General features: G+C 48.1%; 1 pseudogene; it reads right to left on the reverse strand.

Moving 5' to 3' along the window:
• Window positions 1-6,720: 6,720 nt before the first annotated feature.
• Window positions 6,721-15,671, reverse strand: LOC124648538 (annotated as a pseudogene).
• Window positions 15,672-16,088: the final 417 nt, after the last annotated feature.

The following is a 16,088-nucleotide window of genomic DNA, read 5'->3' on the forward strand; positions in this document are numbered from 1 at the left end:
TCGCCACGTGTCGGCTTGCATGACGTCGCAATCAACGGGCTCCCGGAAACACTTGGGCAACGGTCCGATTTTCCGTGGCGGAAGGGCGCCCAAGCGCGACGGACCGAAAAATCATCGTAGGACTTTGCCTGACGCAGTTTCCACAACAGAACCCATATCGTCGGGTTAGGCCCATAGGCGACGAAAAATACCCCTTAGCGGACGATTTTGAGACGTTGTCTATCAGAACTTTTCTTGTAGTGCATGTTATGATTTTCTGACAAATGCAGGGATATTGGATGATTTCTTCACCCTTGTCAACAGGGCGGGCTTAACCACCTACGTTGGAGATGAAAGAGAGCAATACTACATGCTCACCAAAAATTTTGTCGAGAGCTTCAAGTTCCAAAACACGGAATATAATCCGACAGTTGCATTCAAGATCTATGGTACTCCCGTTACTATTGAATTGGAAGAATTTTGTCGTGCATTGGATATTGCCCTCAGTAGGTACAGCAAGGAGGATCGATAACAACCCTCGGGACTTGTTGGAGCTCTATCGAGGGATCACCAATGATGATCTGTCGCACCATTCAGCGGGGCAAGATAAGGAACATTCAACTCCCGCCATTAAATATTTTGCATATTACGTTGCCACTAGCATACTTGGTAGGGAGAACACTAGCAATATTTCTAGTTACCATCTTGCTTTCTTGAATATTGCACTTACTCGGACAGTACATCTTATCATCTTGGTTCTCTTATTGCTCGCCGCTTGTCTACCAAGGGGCCTATTTTTGGAGGAACTATTGCACTCGCGCATTTTAACACATTTAGAGCTTCCTATTGATCCTAATGATGTGCCATTAACCCCTAGGAGGCTTGATATCATTGCTATGAAAAGCCATCAATTTGTTACCACCGAGTCTACTTTAGATAATATGGCCTATAGAATGTTGTTTGCTGACGGGGATGAGAAAGAAATCCCTCTTCCCCAGCCAGGTTTGTTCGATATTGACAGCCAACCATGGTCGCGCACTAAGGAGGAGGTGGATGAACATATGAAGATACAAGATTTCCATCAGCAGCATGACTCCGAGGACGCCGAGCCCTCCTACGATTACACCGTCACGTATCCGGGTGCTTCTTCTAGCACATACCCGGAATATGATCCATCTTCGTCGTACCACGGAGACACTACCTCATGGTCTCGATGGGATTGAACTCCACTTAGGCCAAAAGCCTAAGCTTGGGGGAGGTATACCGGCATCACTCATTCTTTGCATATTATGATTGCTGGATACTTGTATATACTTGTTTAGTCTCTTTGAGTGGTTTTCTAATGAGAGGAAGATGATATTTGGGGAAGTGCTGCCTGAAAACAGATTCTGGGCTGTTACCGTAAAAATTCGTGCGCACAGCCAGAACGTTATTTTGCGAAGCCAATTTTTGTGCATGTTCCCCAGGTTGTTATCTAACTTTCATTAGTTGAACACTTTTTGAACTGAGCAACGTAAGATTTTTGTAAAAATCGATTTCTGTACTGCTGTCAGGTTTTGGCAGATTTCTGCCATCTCGCTTTTCTGTGTTTCTTTTAGTTTGCTATTTCTTGTTTCCGCTTTGTTTCTTTTCCAAAACACAAAAAGACCAAAAATATTTCTGTTGTTTCTCTTCACCATTTGTTTATCTTGGTTTCTTGCATTTGTTTCGCTTTATTTGCTATTGCTAGTTTGCTATAAGAAAACCCAAAAAGATTTTGCTTTGTTTGCTTGTTTCCTTTTGTTCTTATTCTCAAATTCGAAAACACCAAAAATATTTGATGTTCTTCTTTGGTTTGTAAAGTTCATTATGAGTTCAATGGTCTTCGGTGGCTGGAGCGTGGTTTTCATTTCATATTATCCAAGCTACACAAGTGAAAGGGCAATAATGACGATCTACAACAATCTGATTGTGGTGAGAGGCTGGTATGAACTCTATTTGTTTTCATTTTTGTACATATACTCATCCATGTGACCATGCTTAGTTGGTTCATGTGAGGTATATGTCATTTAAGAAAGTTTAGTAGTTTATGATCTCTCATGTTAGCTCCAATCTATTAATATGAGTAGCATGTCATGGATGTTTGCTTGCATTGTTTTATCCATAAGTAAGTATGGCATTGTGGTATCCTCCTCTGAATAATTCATTTATATCGACTTGGCACATGCTCACGCATGCATATGACTGAACAAGAGTCAATTAAGCCTCAATGATTTACATTGCTTCAGAGTTCTTGTATCACTTTTATGCCTCGGTTAATTTATTTTGCCGCAAGCATGATTATGACAAGCTATCGCTCTCTTGAATTGTCGCTCCCTAGTCTTTTGCTAGCCTTCACTTGTACTGAGCGGGAATGCTGCTCGTGCCTCCAAACACATGAAAACCAAGTTATTCCAGAGTGTCCACCATAAATACCTATGCATGGCATTTCAAACCATTCCAAGTAAATTCTCATGCGCTACCTTTAAAATCTTCAAAATGCTTCTTAATTTGTGTTAATGTTTCATAGCTCATGAGGAAGTATGTGGTGTTTAGCTTTCAACCTTGTAATTTATTTTTGACGGACTCTCATATGGAATAGTGGCACATCCGCTTATCAAATAATTTTGCAAAAAGAGCTGGCAATGGGATTCCCAGTCCCGAATTAATTAACTTAAATAGACACTCCTCCATGGTTTGTGATTGTTGGACGGCACCCGAAGGATTCGGTTAGCCATGGCTTGTGTAAGCAAAGGTTGGGGGAGTGTCATCATCATAATAAAACTGAACTAAAAGGGCACTCCTTCATGGTATGTGATTGTTGGCGAGGCACCCGAGGATTCGGTTAGCCATGGTTTGTGTAAGAAAGGTGGGAAGGAGTGCCACATAAAAATGCAAATAATTCATGGGAGCCGCTCTTGGGAGTCCGGTTGGCGAGGTAGTTGGTGTACCCATTACCATTCGTTGACAACAACAATCACCTCTCAAAATAATTTTACTCCTCGCTTTACAAATGAAAAGCTCTAGCGCATGTTAATCCCTCGCTTCCCTCTCGCGAAGGGTCAATCTTTTACTTTTATGTTGTGTCTCCATCCTTTCTTTGAGCACTTTCTTGAGAGCACAACTCGTCATTCTTAGTATAATATGCTTGTCTCAAAATATGATTGATTGTGGTATAACTTTGATGCTTTTATCTTTGACAATCACTACTTCTAGTCTTTCTATGAACTCCGGAGGTGCCCGGGCATTTATGTTTTGCCGATCAAATACGAGCAAGCGAGATACCACTTTATCATACTCTCTTATGAACATTGCAATCTTGCTTATATACATGATTCATGATGCTTATTATTAATTGTTGGTACCTCTTCATGATTGACATAGCTGTTAGATGATCTTATTTGCATTTATCTTATTATGAACTGCTTAAGTATTAGCCATATCATGAGAATATATACATCATATGAGCAAATGTGTTCGTGAAAGTTCTTTTATCGCTCAGTTGTTAACTGAATTGGTTGAGGACAAGCAATAAGCTAAGCTTGGGGGGAGTTGATACGTCCAAAACGTATCTACTTTCCCGAACACTTTTGCTATTGTTTTGCCTCTAATTTATGTATTTTGGATGCAACTAACACGGACTAAAGCTGTTTTCAGCAGAACTGTTCTGGTGTCTCGTTTTTGTGCGTAAATCCAACTTTCGGAGAAAACCTCGGGATTTTGACGAAAGGGCCTATTTTCCCGAATACCGACGGAGCCGAAGGACAATTGAAGTGGAGGCCCGAGGGCCCCACACCATATGGCGGCGCGGCCCGTGGGGGCCCGCGCGGCCATGTGGTGTGGCCCCTCGGCTGGCCTCCGACGCCCCTTCGGACTACTTATTCGCCTCGACCTAAAAACGCACGAGGAGAAGTGGAAGTCGCCGAAACCCTCCGAACGCCGCCACATCGCGAAACTCCGTCTCGGGAGCCAGAAGTCTCCGTTCTGGCACTCCGCCGGGACGGGGAATTGGAGGAGATCATCGCCGCCATCACCGCCAACGCCTCTCCATCAACCAGCAATGTTTCCCCCATCCATGTGTGAGTAATTCCCCCGCTGTAGGTCGAAGGGGATGGTAGGGATTGGATGAGATTGGTCATGTAATAGCATAAGATTGTTAGGGCATAGTGCCTAGTGTCCGTAGATGGTACTTTTATGATATTGTTGCAACTTGTTATGCTTAATGCTTATCACTAGGGCCCGAGTGCCATGATCTAAGATCTGAACATGTTATTGATTCATGAAGATATTCGTTGTTTATGATCTTACCTGCAAGTTGTATACACATGTCGCTGTCCGGAACCAATGGCCCCGAAGTGACAGAAATCGGGACAACCGGAGGGAATGGTAGCGATGTGAGGATCACATGTGTTCACGGAGTGTTAATGCTTTGCTCCGGTACTCTATTAAAAGGAGTACCTTAATATCCAGATAGTTTCCCTTGAGGCCCGGCTGCCACCGGCCGGTAGGACAAAAGATGTTGTGCAAGTTTCTCATTGCGAGCACGTACGACTATAATTGGAACACATGCCTATTGATTGATTAGTACTTGGATACCGTTTTATTATTATCTCGCAAATGCCCTGCTATGATTGTTACATGAGTTTCTCTCATCCATGCAACGCCCGTCATCCGTCCCCGTGCCTACGTATTTTAATCATGCTCGTTTACTAAAATCACTACCGCTGTCTTTGTTACTCCTCGTCGTTATTTCACTACTGCTACTACTATAAAACTCGTTACTATCGATAAACTCTTGCGAGCAAGTCTGTTTCCAGGTGCAGCTGAATTGACAACTCCGCTGTTAAGGCTTTAAAGTGTTCTTTGTCTCCCCTTGTGTCGAATCAATAAATTGGGTTTTACTTCCCTCGAAGACTGTTGCGATCCCCTATACTTGTGGGTCATCAGCTGCTAGTGGTGGTCTCGGTGGGGGCCCTGGACGCCAGAGCGGCGGCTCTGGATGGTGGCAGCGGCGCCGTCTTCTTCGCGGCGAGCGGTGGCCCGTGGCCCTGGCCGTGTGGGCAGCAGGGTGGCAGCGAGATCTAGTCCGGGGTTTTATGGCGGCCGGTGAAAACTGAGCCTTGACCTCGGTCTTGGCGGATGATGGCGGCGTCGGTCGACGTCGTTACCTTGTCGAAGGTGTCATCTTTGTCCATCTTGGTACTACACTCGGCGAGTTGGGGATGCGCGGCTGCCGGTGAAAACCGTGCTCCGACCTCGGTTGGCAGACGTTGGTGACGTGTCGCGCTGCTACCTTCTCGAAGGCATCGTCGTCGCAGTCTGCGCCTCTGCGGTCTCTCACTCGTGCTGCTACGGGGGAAACCCTAGGTCCGGGTCTCCCGGATCGGACGATGGCGGCGCGCCCTGCATCGTTCTACCACTTGGGGCATCGTTTTTGGAGCAGCTGCTGGATGTTGGCGGATGTTGGTGGAGTGGTATTCATCTACCACATTGTTGGCGTTGAGTCTCGGTGGCATGGTGCTGCAGGGCATCGATGACGGATGCGGGATGATGTATGCGTGCAGGATGGTGGAACCGTCTGGCGTCATGGTGGCATCGACGTCAGGTATTGCAAGGTTAATGCGATGATCTCTCTTGAAGATGGAGTTGAGGAACATGGCGGTAGCAACTTCTGTGGCGTGTGCGTTGGCGTGCCCGGAGAGTCTGCTTGACTGGATGTGCTTCTCACCTGCTATTGGACGGTTTGGGAGGCATTTGGTTTTTTGGATGATGTGAGTTGGTGTATTTTCACCCCCTTCATCCCACTGTAGGTTTAGTAAGGTGGCTTCGATGTTGATCTTTTGTATTATTCTTGTAAGTTTTTGTGAATAATTTAATAAAAAAAAGCCGTGTACATCCTTTGGATGCAGAAGTTGGGGCGATATTTCCCCCATTTCGAAAAAAATAAGTTTATTCATCATGAAACACCTATAGCCAGTGAGACTGACATGTTGGATAGGCTCCAACCACAAGGCTAAGAGCATCTCTAACAGAGCCCGTAAAACACGCCGGAACCGTATTTTTCCGGCCGATTTACGGGTTCGGGTTGAAAGTGGCGCAGAACAGAGACCGAAATCGCTGTCCGGCCCGAAATGTTTTTTCAGGGGCCCGAAAAGTTTCAGACTCGGCCCCTATTAATATAGACTGAAAGACGGGTTACAGGCCCAAACTGAATGAATTTCTCACTACTCCTCTAGCGTCGCCGTCCGTACGACCACCTTCAGCCGCCGATTTCTCGCTGGTTTCCTTAAATCGTGAACCACCGGTTGAACATCTTGATAACCTGCTCCAATTCCAATCATATCTATGTCAATTTCCGGCGAATCGTCTCGATATAGACTAATTCCGGCGAGCGACACAGTACACGCAGCAGCATCGCGGAGGCGTGTGCGGTCGACCGTTCTTATTTCCTCTCTTGCGCTGAAGTGAGGCGGGAATTAAATCTGCGCTGCACGCTGTACGCGTGCGTCCGTATATGAACTTATGAAGAAGGAATCGTATGCAGGGCATATTGCTAGCATATGAAGGGCGGATGGCTTGCATATACAGGGCGGTTGGCTAGCTGGGAAATAATCAACAACATCTATCAAGGAATCGCTCAGCCTAGTCTCCAGCCATCGATCGGCGCGGCGCAGACGGTTTTTGTGAAGAAGATGATGACAGATCTTGTAAAGAAAAAAAATGATGATTTTCGAATATTCCCTTTTTCAGTTTTAGTTTACATTGTCTGTTCTGCGCTAACCGTTTTGTGACCCGTAAACATGTTTTCGGAAGACTGAACTCGAGTTTTTCAGTTTGCACTTTTATGGGTTCTGATAGAGATGCTCTAAGTCGGCATATCACATAGTATATGCAGAGCATCTTAAGCTGCCGGCTTGAATTCCTGGAGCTGCTTGAAGTTCTCCCACGCCTTCTCCCAGACCTTGGCCTCGTACAGCTTCTTGGCGCCGCCCTCCCTGACCTCGATGGTGAAGTAGTGCATGCACCCGGCCACCACCTGCAGCCTCACCTTCACCAGCCTCTCGAACTCCACCGCCGCGTTCTGAATCAAGAACACAAGGAACAGTTGTTTCAGAAGGCGAAAGAAGGAACAGAGAAAGGTCAATTCTTTGGGTCTGGTGGGAATTGTCTTACGGCCTTGTTGTTGTGCTCGGCGACGGCGAATCGGGCCAGCTCGATGGTCTCGAGGTCGTTCTCCCGCCCCGCCGGCGCGTCCTGGATGCCGCCCAGCATCGTGCGGCGGCGTGGGCCGTCGTGCTCGTGCGCCGCCTTGGCCATCGCTGCTGCCGTCCGGTTGCGTGGGTCGCTGTGCTGAGCCGGGGGAAGAGTACGTAGGATGAGAGCTGCGCTACTGAGAACTGATTCTGTCAATCGTGAGGATCAATCTCCATGGATAACTGGATATTAAGCAGAATGGAGTCAGGGACGTTGGGGGACGAAGGGAAAGGAATCGCTAGAGCGCGACAGATTTGGGCGTCTGGCAGCATGTCGACGGGATGACGATGCGTTGCGAATGAATGCTTAACGCGGAAGGCAAGTGGTGGCCAAGTAAACAGGTGCCACAATTACAGAATCCCAAGTCCAAATTCTCAACACACTATAGTGGTCACGAACTCACGATCGAACTGGAGTTTCTACCGTGCACCGGAGACATCGAGCATATGTACCCACCATCCGTTGATGCTTGGATTTTTGTGCTCTGTATCTTTTTTGTCAAAGCTGGTCAGGTTTTAGAATGGATAGCTCATTGGACCATTCTTGGGTGCGAATGCAAGAGAGTCCAAGATAATTCTTGATCACGTCCCTAGGTTTCGGCGTTGGCCGGAGCCGGTGATGGCGGCGCCTTGCGTGTTCTTAAAGGCATCATTGAGGCGAAGCTTCCAGCTCCATCGCTGCCCTCCGGAGGAAACCCCAAATCTGTGGATCGGATGATGGCGACGCCTATACGTCGTTCCCCCTTGGGGGCATCAGTTTTGGAGGTGTGCATCTCACGAGGGACCTGTTGTTTGTTTTCTTGGTGGAGCGGTGTTGTTTCTAGTGCATCGACAATGACAAGTCTCGGTAGCGTGGCGTAGCGGGGTCTTGACGGTGGTCGCGTGATGTTCAACACATGAAGGGAGGGGGCGTTGTCTGGCGTCGTGGTGTCGTCGACGACAGGAATGACAAAGCTTTTGCAGATCTTTATCCTGAAGGTTGCTTGGCGGCTTGATGGTGGTGACGGCTTCCGTAGTGTGTGCATGAGGTGTTCACTACGAGTCTGCTAGATCGGATGAGCTCTCCCGTTTCGCTTAGTGGGTGTCTCGGGGTATGTTGATGTTCCCGTTCCTAGTTTTTTCGACAAAGAGCATATATTAATATCACATAGATACCAATTACACCCAGCCTCTGCAACAACGCACTGCCCTAGCGGCATTACGGATGCACACAACCAAAAAAAAGACAGGAGAAATACCAAAAAAAGAAAAGTACCGCTACAGTGATCTAATCCTTTAAAACAACAGCACTAACACCATCAAGACAGCACCAGAAGTCCAGCTTCTCCAAAAGCAACGCTTCCAAGAAGGCAACAGTGCACAAGCGCCATCATCGCCCGATCATAGATCTTAGGTTTTTATCCTGAAGAAAGTATTCACTCTCAAAATGATGCCTTCAACAAGGACATTGCCAAGCACAACAAATTAAGGTCAGACCTTGGATTTTCATCCTGAAAGCTAAAACTTTAAACTTCTCTTGTACGGTCGTCCCCACTAGCATGTCGCTGCTCCAAGTTCCAGATCACCAAGCCAAGTCCTCCTTGCCACCAAGACTCAAGTCACCATTGCAAGACCTCAGATCTCGGCTTCTATGTCATTCTCCGCCAGCATCAGGGAACGAGGACATGCTCCATGATAATAATAGCCAGCAGAGCTTCGAAGTACTCCCTCTGTAACCAAATGGCAGAGAAAAAAAAGGGTGCGCACGACCGAATTCCAGCCGATCCGCCAATCTCCAGGCTTGATTCGCCCAATGGAGCGCCGCGGAGCGCGCCTTCCGAAACACGACTCATCCACCAGATCGATGAGAACAAGCACCGGCAGATCTGCATCTTGGTGGGAGAAGAAATCATAGAACCGCCGCCATTATTCGCAAGACTAGCAGGTCCCCACACCGTTGGTCGTCTTCAAAGTAGAAAAGGCAGAAGACGAAAAAAGGGATCTAGTGCAAGGAACCGGTCCAACCCCACGATCTCCAGACCGGGCCGCGGCCCTCCACCAGATCTCGCAGGTCAGGGCGCCGCCAAGGGCACCTCACCCACTACTAGGAAAACGCCTATAGGTGGAGGCAATATGTGCCGGCGCACCACCTTGCACGTGCGCCGGTGGAAAGTGTTGCCGGCGCACCCCTTTTCCGCCGCGCCGGTGATGGACCTATACTGCCGGCGCACAAAAAAAATTAGTGCGCCGGGGATAAAATTCGAAGAGATCCGGCCGCCCCAAAAATTCTGGGCACCTTACCCCCGGCGCACCTCTATGGTGGTGCGCCGGTGGTAGACAATTTACCACCAGCGCACCACCATAGAGGTGCGCCGGGGGTAAGTTGCCTAGATTTTTCTCTCCACCCCCCCCCCCCGGAATCGCCTTTTCGGTTTTCGAAAAAATAATAGAAAATGATAGAAAATTCAAAAAATAAAATCCTTTGAAATGCCCATGTAATATGTGATCTAGTTTTAGGGAAAATTTGAAAATTTGAATTTCGATGTATTATGCAAAATGGCATCATCTTTCGGTAAAACGGGATTTCGGTTGCATACGACCTCCGATGAAAAACTTTTTTATATCAAAATCGATCTACTCGAAATTTCCTACTCGAATTCAACGCCTACGGCCGTTTGGAGAAAAAATGGATTCGTCAAATTCAAAACAGAAACAGGACTTTTTTCAGATTTAAGATTTGGGTGAAAAAAAAGAAAAAAATAGCCCCGGCGCACCACCCTACTTGGTGCGCCGGCGGTAAGGAGTGCTATATAGGCACAACTCAACCCGCGGTGCTCACTTTCCCCTTCTCTTTTCCTCCTCCTCCTCCTCCTCCTCCTCCTCCATCTCCTGCTCCTCCTTCTCTATACCGAGCTTCTGCGGCGGCGAGCTACTCCGGCGACCTACTCATCCTCCTCCTCCACCGACGGCCACGACGTCCTCCGACCTCCTCCACCACCTCCAGCCTCCTCGACGTCCTCCGGCCTCCTCCAACATCTCCGGCCTCCCCCATCACCGTCGGCCACCTCCACCACCTCCGGCATCCTCCGGCATCCTCCACCTCCTTCGGGCTCCTCCACCTCCGGCCTACTCCTCCTCCTCTGGCCTACTCCTCCTCCTCCTACACCGGCCCGCCAATCTTGGGAGCTTCCAGCATCCTCATGCACCTCATGCACCTCCTACACTGGCGCATAGACGACAACCACGGTTGACTAGCTAGATCTAGATCTAGATCTAGATCTGGATCTAGATTTGAATTTTTTTTGTTTTCTTGTATAACTTACCGCCGGCGAACTAGACAGGTGCGCCGGGGATAACGCGAGATACCGCCGGCGCACCGACCGGTGCGCCGGCAATAAGCTATTATCACCGGCGCGTTCGCACCGGCGGGCTCTTGGTGCGCCGGCAATAGCCCATTTTGGTGCGCCGGCAATAAGCCTTTTCCTAGTAGTGACCCGTCCTCCTCGACGCCTCCCGCCGAAGATCCTCAAGCGCTGGCCAGGAGCAGCCGCGCCGCCCTGCGCCCCCCGAGCCGATCTCCCACCTCCTCTCGTGAGAAGCCTTCCAGGATGCGCCTCCCCTGCCCACCATCATACGGGGTGGGCGCCGCCACCACCGCCAGTGATGGCAGCAGCGGCGGCCTTGTAGTGCAGCGACGACGGGGTCTCCCAGAGTCGCTCGAGAGGGGAGCGACCTCCCATTCCTAGTTGATGGGAGGTTTTCGTGTTTCCAGGGAATAAGGCCCTATTGGCATGCTCTTCTCTCATTGTCAGGTCTTTAGGTGTTGTGTGGCGGCTTCCGGTTTTTTTATGTATGTTCTTTGTCAGACCCTTGTTGAATAAATTAACAAAGAAAGCCGTATGCATCAGTCGATGTAGAGATCCATTTCAAAAAAATAAATTAGAATTCAATTCAGAATCACCAAACTTGTAACACACTAAATTCAGACTAAAATCAGATTAGAATCCGTGAGCAAGCAGCAAAGAACAAGTAAACATGTAGCAGATCTGGATTCCAAACTTGGGCAGTTGAAGTTGGAGATCAGTTGAAGGATGCTTGACCAGGTATAGTGTTAAAGCATAGTAAACGAGCAACTGATCTCCTGTCGGATATGAAGGATGTAGCGTTTGGCAATAATTTAGGGCTTCTTTGAATCATAGGATTTGTATAGGAATTGTGTAGGATTTAGATTCTATTGGATTTTTCCTACACTAGCTAGCTGTTTGATTTATCATATAAATATGTCCTACAGGAACTAATCCTATAGGAATCTTGTAGTGCAAATCCTATAGGAATAAAATATTAGGTCATACGTCATGGAAAATTTTCTTTGGCACAATGAAACACAACTTGTCTTCCTATAGGATTCAACTAGCCATGACACCTCAATCATATGTTTTTCCTATTCCTATAATTTTTCTATCCTATGAATTAAACGAGCCCTTATACTATACTACATTTTTTTGTCTTCTAGCAAAAATGATGGGTTTATATGTATACACCCATATGCCCTTAGCTGGCCGCAGCAGCTATGCACAATTGTTCTTAGATCTAGTGGTGGAGTAGTCGGTCCATGGGTGAAAATAGGGTGGCCACCATCGAGGACAAAAAGATGAGGATAGATCATGCGAAACAAGTGATAGAAATGGCCATGTGTATAACTAAAAGGTGCGGCTTAAATTAAAAATATGGAAGAACCTTTGTTGGTATTTACAGATTTGTGATTTGTATTTATGTTCGTCCGCCTTTAGAAAAGTATGGGATTGTGTCATGAAGAAGAAAGATTTTAAAGACATCCAAGATTTACTCATTTTTTAGACTTTATTTTATAATCATCAGGAGCGAGACATATTGGACCATGAGAGAATCATTAAAAGATCATTGTTAGTGATTCTATAGTCGAGAATTTACTATTTTTTGATACCTAATAGTGTAATAAAAAAAATAGCATGATATTTTAAACCATCTACTTTAGTTTCTACCAAGATATTTAAGGACACATGAATATATATGGGAAACACACATACACAGTACAATTAATGTAAGAGTCATAAGTTATTTTATAGAGGCATACAATTTGACCTTATTCATTTCTCACTTCAAAGGGCATTTGTTTCAAAGAATGATCCTTAGTCTCAAATAGAAAGATACTAAGACAAATTTTCCGAAAAAATATGATTTATATTTACCAAAAAATAACGATCCTTAATTACTTTCAAATAATAACTTTCATTTATGATAACTAAGTGATACAAAAATGTATAACTAGCTAAAAATAGGCCACACAAAAGGTTTGTTGAAATAAAGAATTATAAAAGGTATAAAAGTTTAATATAAATCATGAGAGGGTCACTCGGCGAGCGTGTGACGGGTTGATGCGCGCCCCTACCGGCGCTTGTTGCAGCGCCCGACGCAGAGCGGCCGATGCCGCCATCATATTGATGGACGGGGGTGGGGCGACACGAGCTCCACCAGTTGTGGAATGAGAGAGTGAACAAAAAGTTGCAACATGATCGTAACGGGGTAGGCTGAGAGTGGGATTCATATTCGAGAATATGTCTTGTGCCACTTACATATGTGCAGCCGGATGTTTATGTACTCTGCAGAATATGGAAAATGAAAACCACTTTTCTTTCTTTCACTCCGAGTATTTCTAAGGCCGATGTAGGGATTAACAAAGAAATCATTTCGTCGTTCTGCTGAATTGATAACCCGCAGTCCTGCGTGTTGTTTAAATATCTTTTGTTTTTCAAACATGTAACTGAACGGTGGCATGAAACGTGTGCTTCGATAGATTCAGAGATTCTTTTTTTTTCCGAAATGGGGAAATATCACCCTAGTTTCTGCATTCAAGGGATGCACGGCTTTTTTTATTAGATTATTCACAAAATCTTACAAGAACAATACAAAAGATCAACCTCGAAGCTACCTCGCTAAACCTACAGTGGGATGAAGGGGGTGACAATACACGAACTCACATCATCCAAAAAAAAACCAAATGCCTTCCCAAGCCGCCCAATAGTAGATGAGAAGCACATCCAGTCAAGTAGACTCTCAGCGCACGCCAACTCACAAGCCACAGAAGTTGTTGCCACCGTCTTCCTCGACTCCATCTTCAAGAGAGATCATCACATTAACCTTGCAAGACCTGCCGTCGATGCCACCATGACGCCAGACGGCTTCACCATCCTGCATGCATACATCATCCCGCATCTGTCGTTGATACCCTGCAACACCATGCCACCGAGACTCAGCGCCAACAATGTGGTAGAAGAATACCACTCCCCCGACATCCGCCAACATCCAACAGCTGCTCCAAAAACGATGCCCCAAGAGGTAGAACGACGCAGGTAGCACCGCCATCGTCTGATCCGGGAGACCCAGATCTAGGGTTTCCCGGAGCAGCACGAGTGGGTAGATGCAGGTTGTGACGACGATGCCTTCAAGAAGGTAACGACGCGTAACGTCGCCATCGCCCGCCATGACCAGGGTCGGAGCACGATGTTCACCGGCAGCCGCACATCTCAAACTCGCCGAGTGTAGTGACGAGACAAGCATAGACGATGCCTTCGAAAAGGTAACGACGCCAAGCGATGCCGCCATCGTCTGCCAAGCCTGAGCGCGAAGCACGGTTTTCACCGGTTACCCCGTCACCCTAAGCTCGTCGTCGACTGGATCTTCACCGCTGGAGATCTGTGTGGGATCCCAAGATCCCCCAACCCAGATCCCAATGTGTTATAAACGCGACAAGCAAATAACGAAGAACGAAACAAGAACACATGCAGGGGACACGAGATTTTAACGTGGAAAACCCTTTCCAACAAAGAGAGGTAAAAACCACGGGCGCCAGCCATCAAAACTTCACTATATCGGGGAGTGTTTACAAACGCCGTGAGATATCTTATAATCCGATAAACCCTAGCCGGCGGCTTACAAGATGTATATATAGGCGGTGGTAACGATCCGTACGTTCCGCTCGTCAAAAGTTAGCCTCCCTTTGGAATGAATTTGGATCACAATACAACACAAATGAGGCCGCCCACCTCCGGGGAGGAGGTCGCCGCCGCCATACCCGGGGCCGCCGCCCCGGCTCCCATGTGATGCGGGCGGAGCAGCCCGTCGCGCGGAGAAGGCGCAGCAGACCTGGCTGCCTCCAGACCCCAAGGGCCAAGATCCGGCCACGCCACCGCGCCGCCGCCGCCTCGCCTTCCGGTCACTGACGCCGCTCACCACCACCACCACAAGAGAGATTTGGAGCGCCGCCCCCACCCCCCATGGTCGCGACCAGCTGAAACCCCCGCCACCGCCATGACGCGCGGCCTTTGCCCAGCGACACCTCCGGCGGCAGCGGTGAGGGGAGGGAGGGGCTGGAGGGGACCGGAGGGCCGGTGAGAAGGGGCTCCCCGGAGTGGCGCGACGCCACCACCCGGGGAGGTCGGGGAGGGTTGTCTTGATGTTCGTCACCCACCTGTTTTCTACTAGTGTATGTGTGGATCGAGCTACGTTTGTTGTTGATTCTTTTGAATACATGCATCCTTAGATTACAGAGAACTAGTTGTTGATATATTGCCCATCAGGGAACTCGGAGGATATGATTTGAGTAAACAAGCTGAGATCGATAGGATCATAGGAGGTTTGCAAAAGCATCCGAAACACGATATCCTTATCCTTGGGGATATGGTAAAGTTGAGCTCCGGATCATGTGAACCGACCTGATTGTCTTTTTTTTTTTTTTTGAATGCTTCCGAAAATCTCGAAAAAATCATACATTATACTCCGATTTATAACATGTATCTAGACACATTTTGGTTATAGATACATCTATTTTAGCATCAAATAATATGGATCGAAGGAAGTACATAATGCGATGCTGATGGTTTCGCTATCATATTTACATCCGTGGCTCTTGACCTAATGTAACATAACAGGTTGAAAACTGATGTAACGCATGTACTCCTAGGGTCACAAGAGCATGGATCGATTTGATTCTAGGTGCCAGGTTCACGCACCGACAGCAGCCAATAGACGGCGAGCCTGAGCATCCTGCCATCGACGCGGGCGCGGTCCCGGCGTTCCATGCCATGGCCTCTCCATCTTCCCCATCCTGGCCGGCCTTTATCGTCCTGAGCGCCAGCACCCCCTTCCCCAATTTTTCTCCTAATTTGTTTCCGCCCGACACCTCACCATGACTCTCATGACTCCTGAGCTCAAGGCATACCTCAACGAGTGGAAGACCGAACACAAGCGTATGTATGTATGAGGAGATGCTCTCGCTAGCTGCTCTTCGCCAACTGCTAACCGGATTCTGTCCTGTGCAGTGGACCCTGACAGCTCAACCCCACCATCGACACTCCCAACGGTGTCGTCGCTCTTGTAGGCGAGCTCTGGCACGACCGAGATCATCCGCCTCCGGCACGGCGGCACCCACCACTAGGACGCCACTCGTGGTCTCGCCGGCAAAGTGGTGCTCCCGCCCTGCGTCACCTCGTCTTCGCGTCAGCAGGGCTGGCTGAGCCTGCCTGCGGCTAAGGTCCCTGCCATCGGGAAGCCACTAGCCGACTAGCGGTCGCTCCTGCTGCTCCCATCCCTACCATCGTTCGGTTTCAGGCGTCTGGTTCGACGGAATGCGCAGCCCAAACCATCACCATGACGATCATAATGCGCCTGCCGTGAGCAGCCAGGTCATCATAGGCACCTGCGTCCATGCATGACCAGCGGCGTGGTCTCTACCGAGTCCGTCCCGGACAACGACGCCGTCGAGCACGACACTCGACGACAGCACCATCGACGTCATCCCTGTACTTGTTGCAGTTGCATCAG

This window comes from Lolium rigidum, chromosome 4 (assembly GCF_022539505.1).
Source record: "Lolium rigidum isolate FL_2022 chromosome 4, APGP_CSIRO_Lrig_0.1, whole genome shotgun sequence".
NCBI classification, from domain to species: domain Eukaryota; kingdom Viridiplantae; phylum Streptophyta; class Magnoliopsida; order Poales; family Poaceae; genus Lolium; species Lolium rigidum.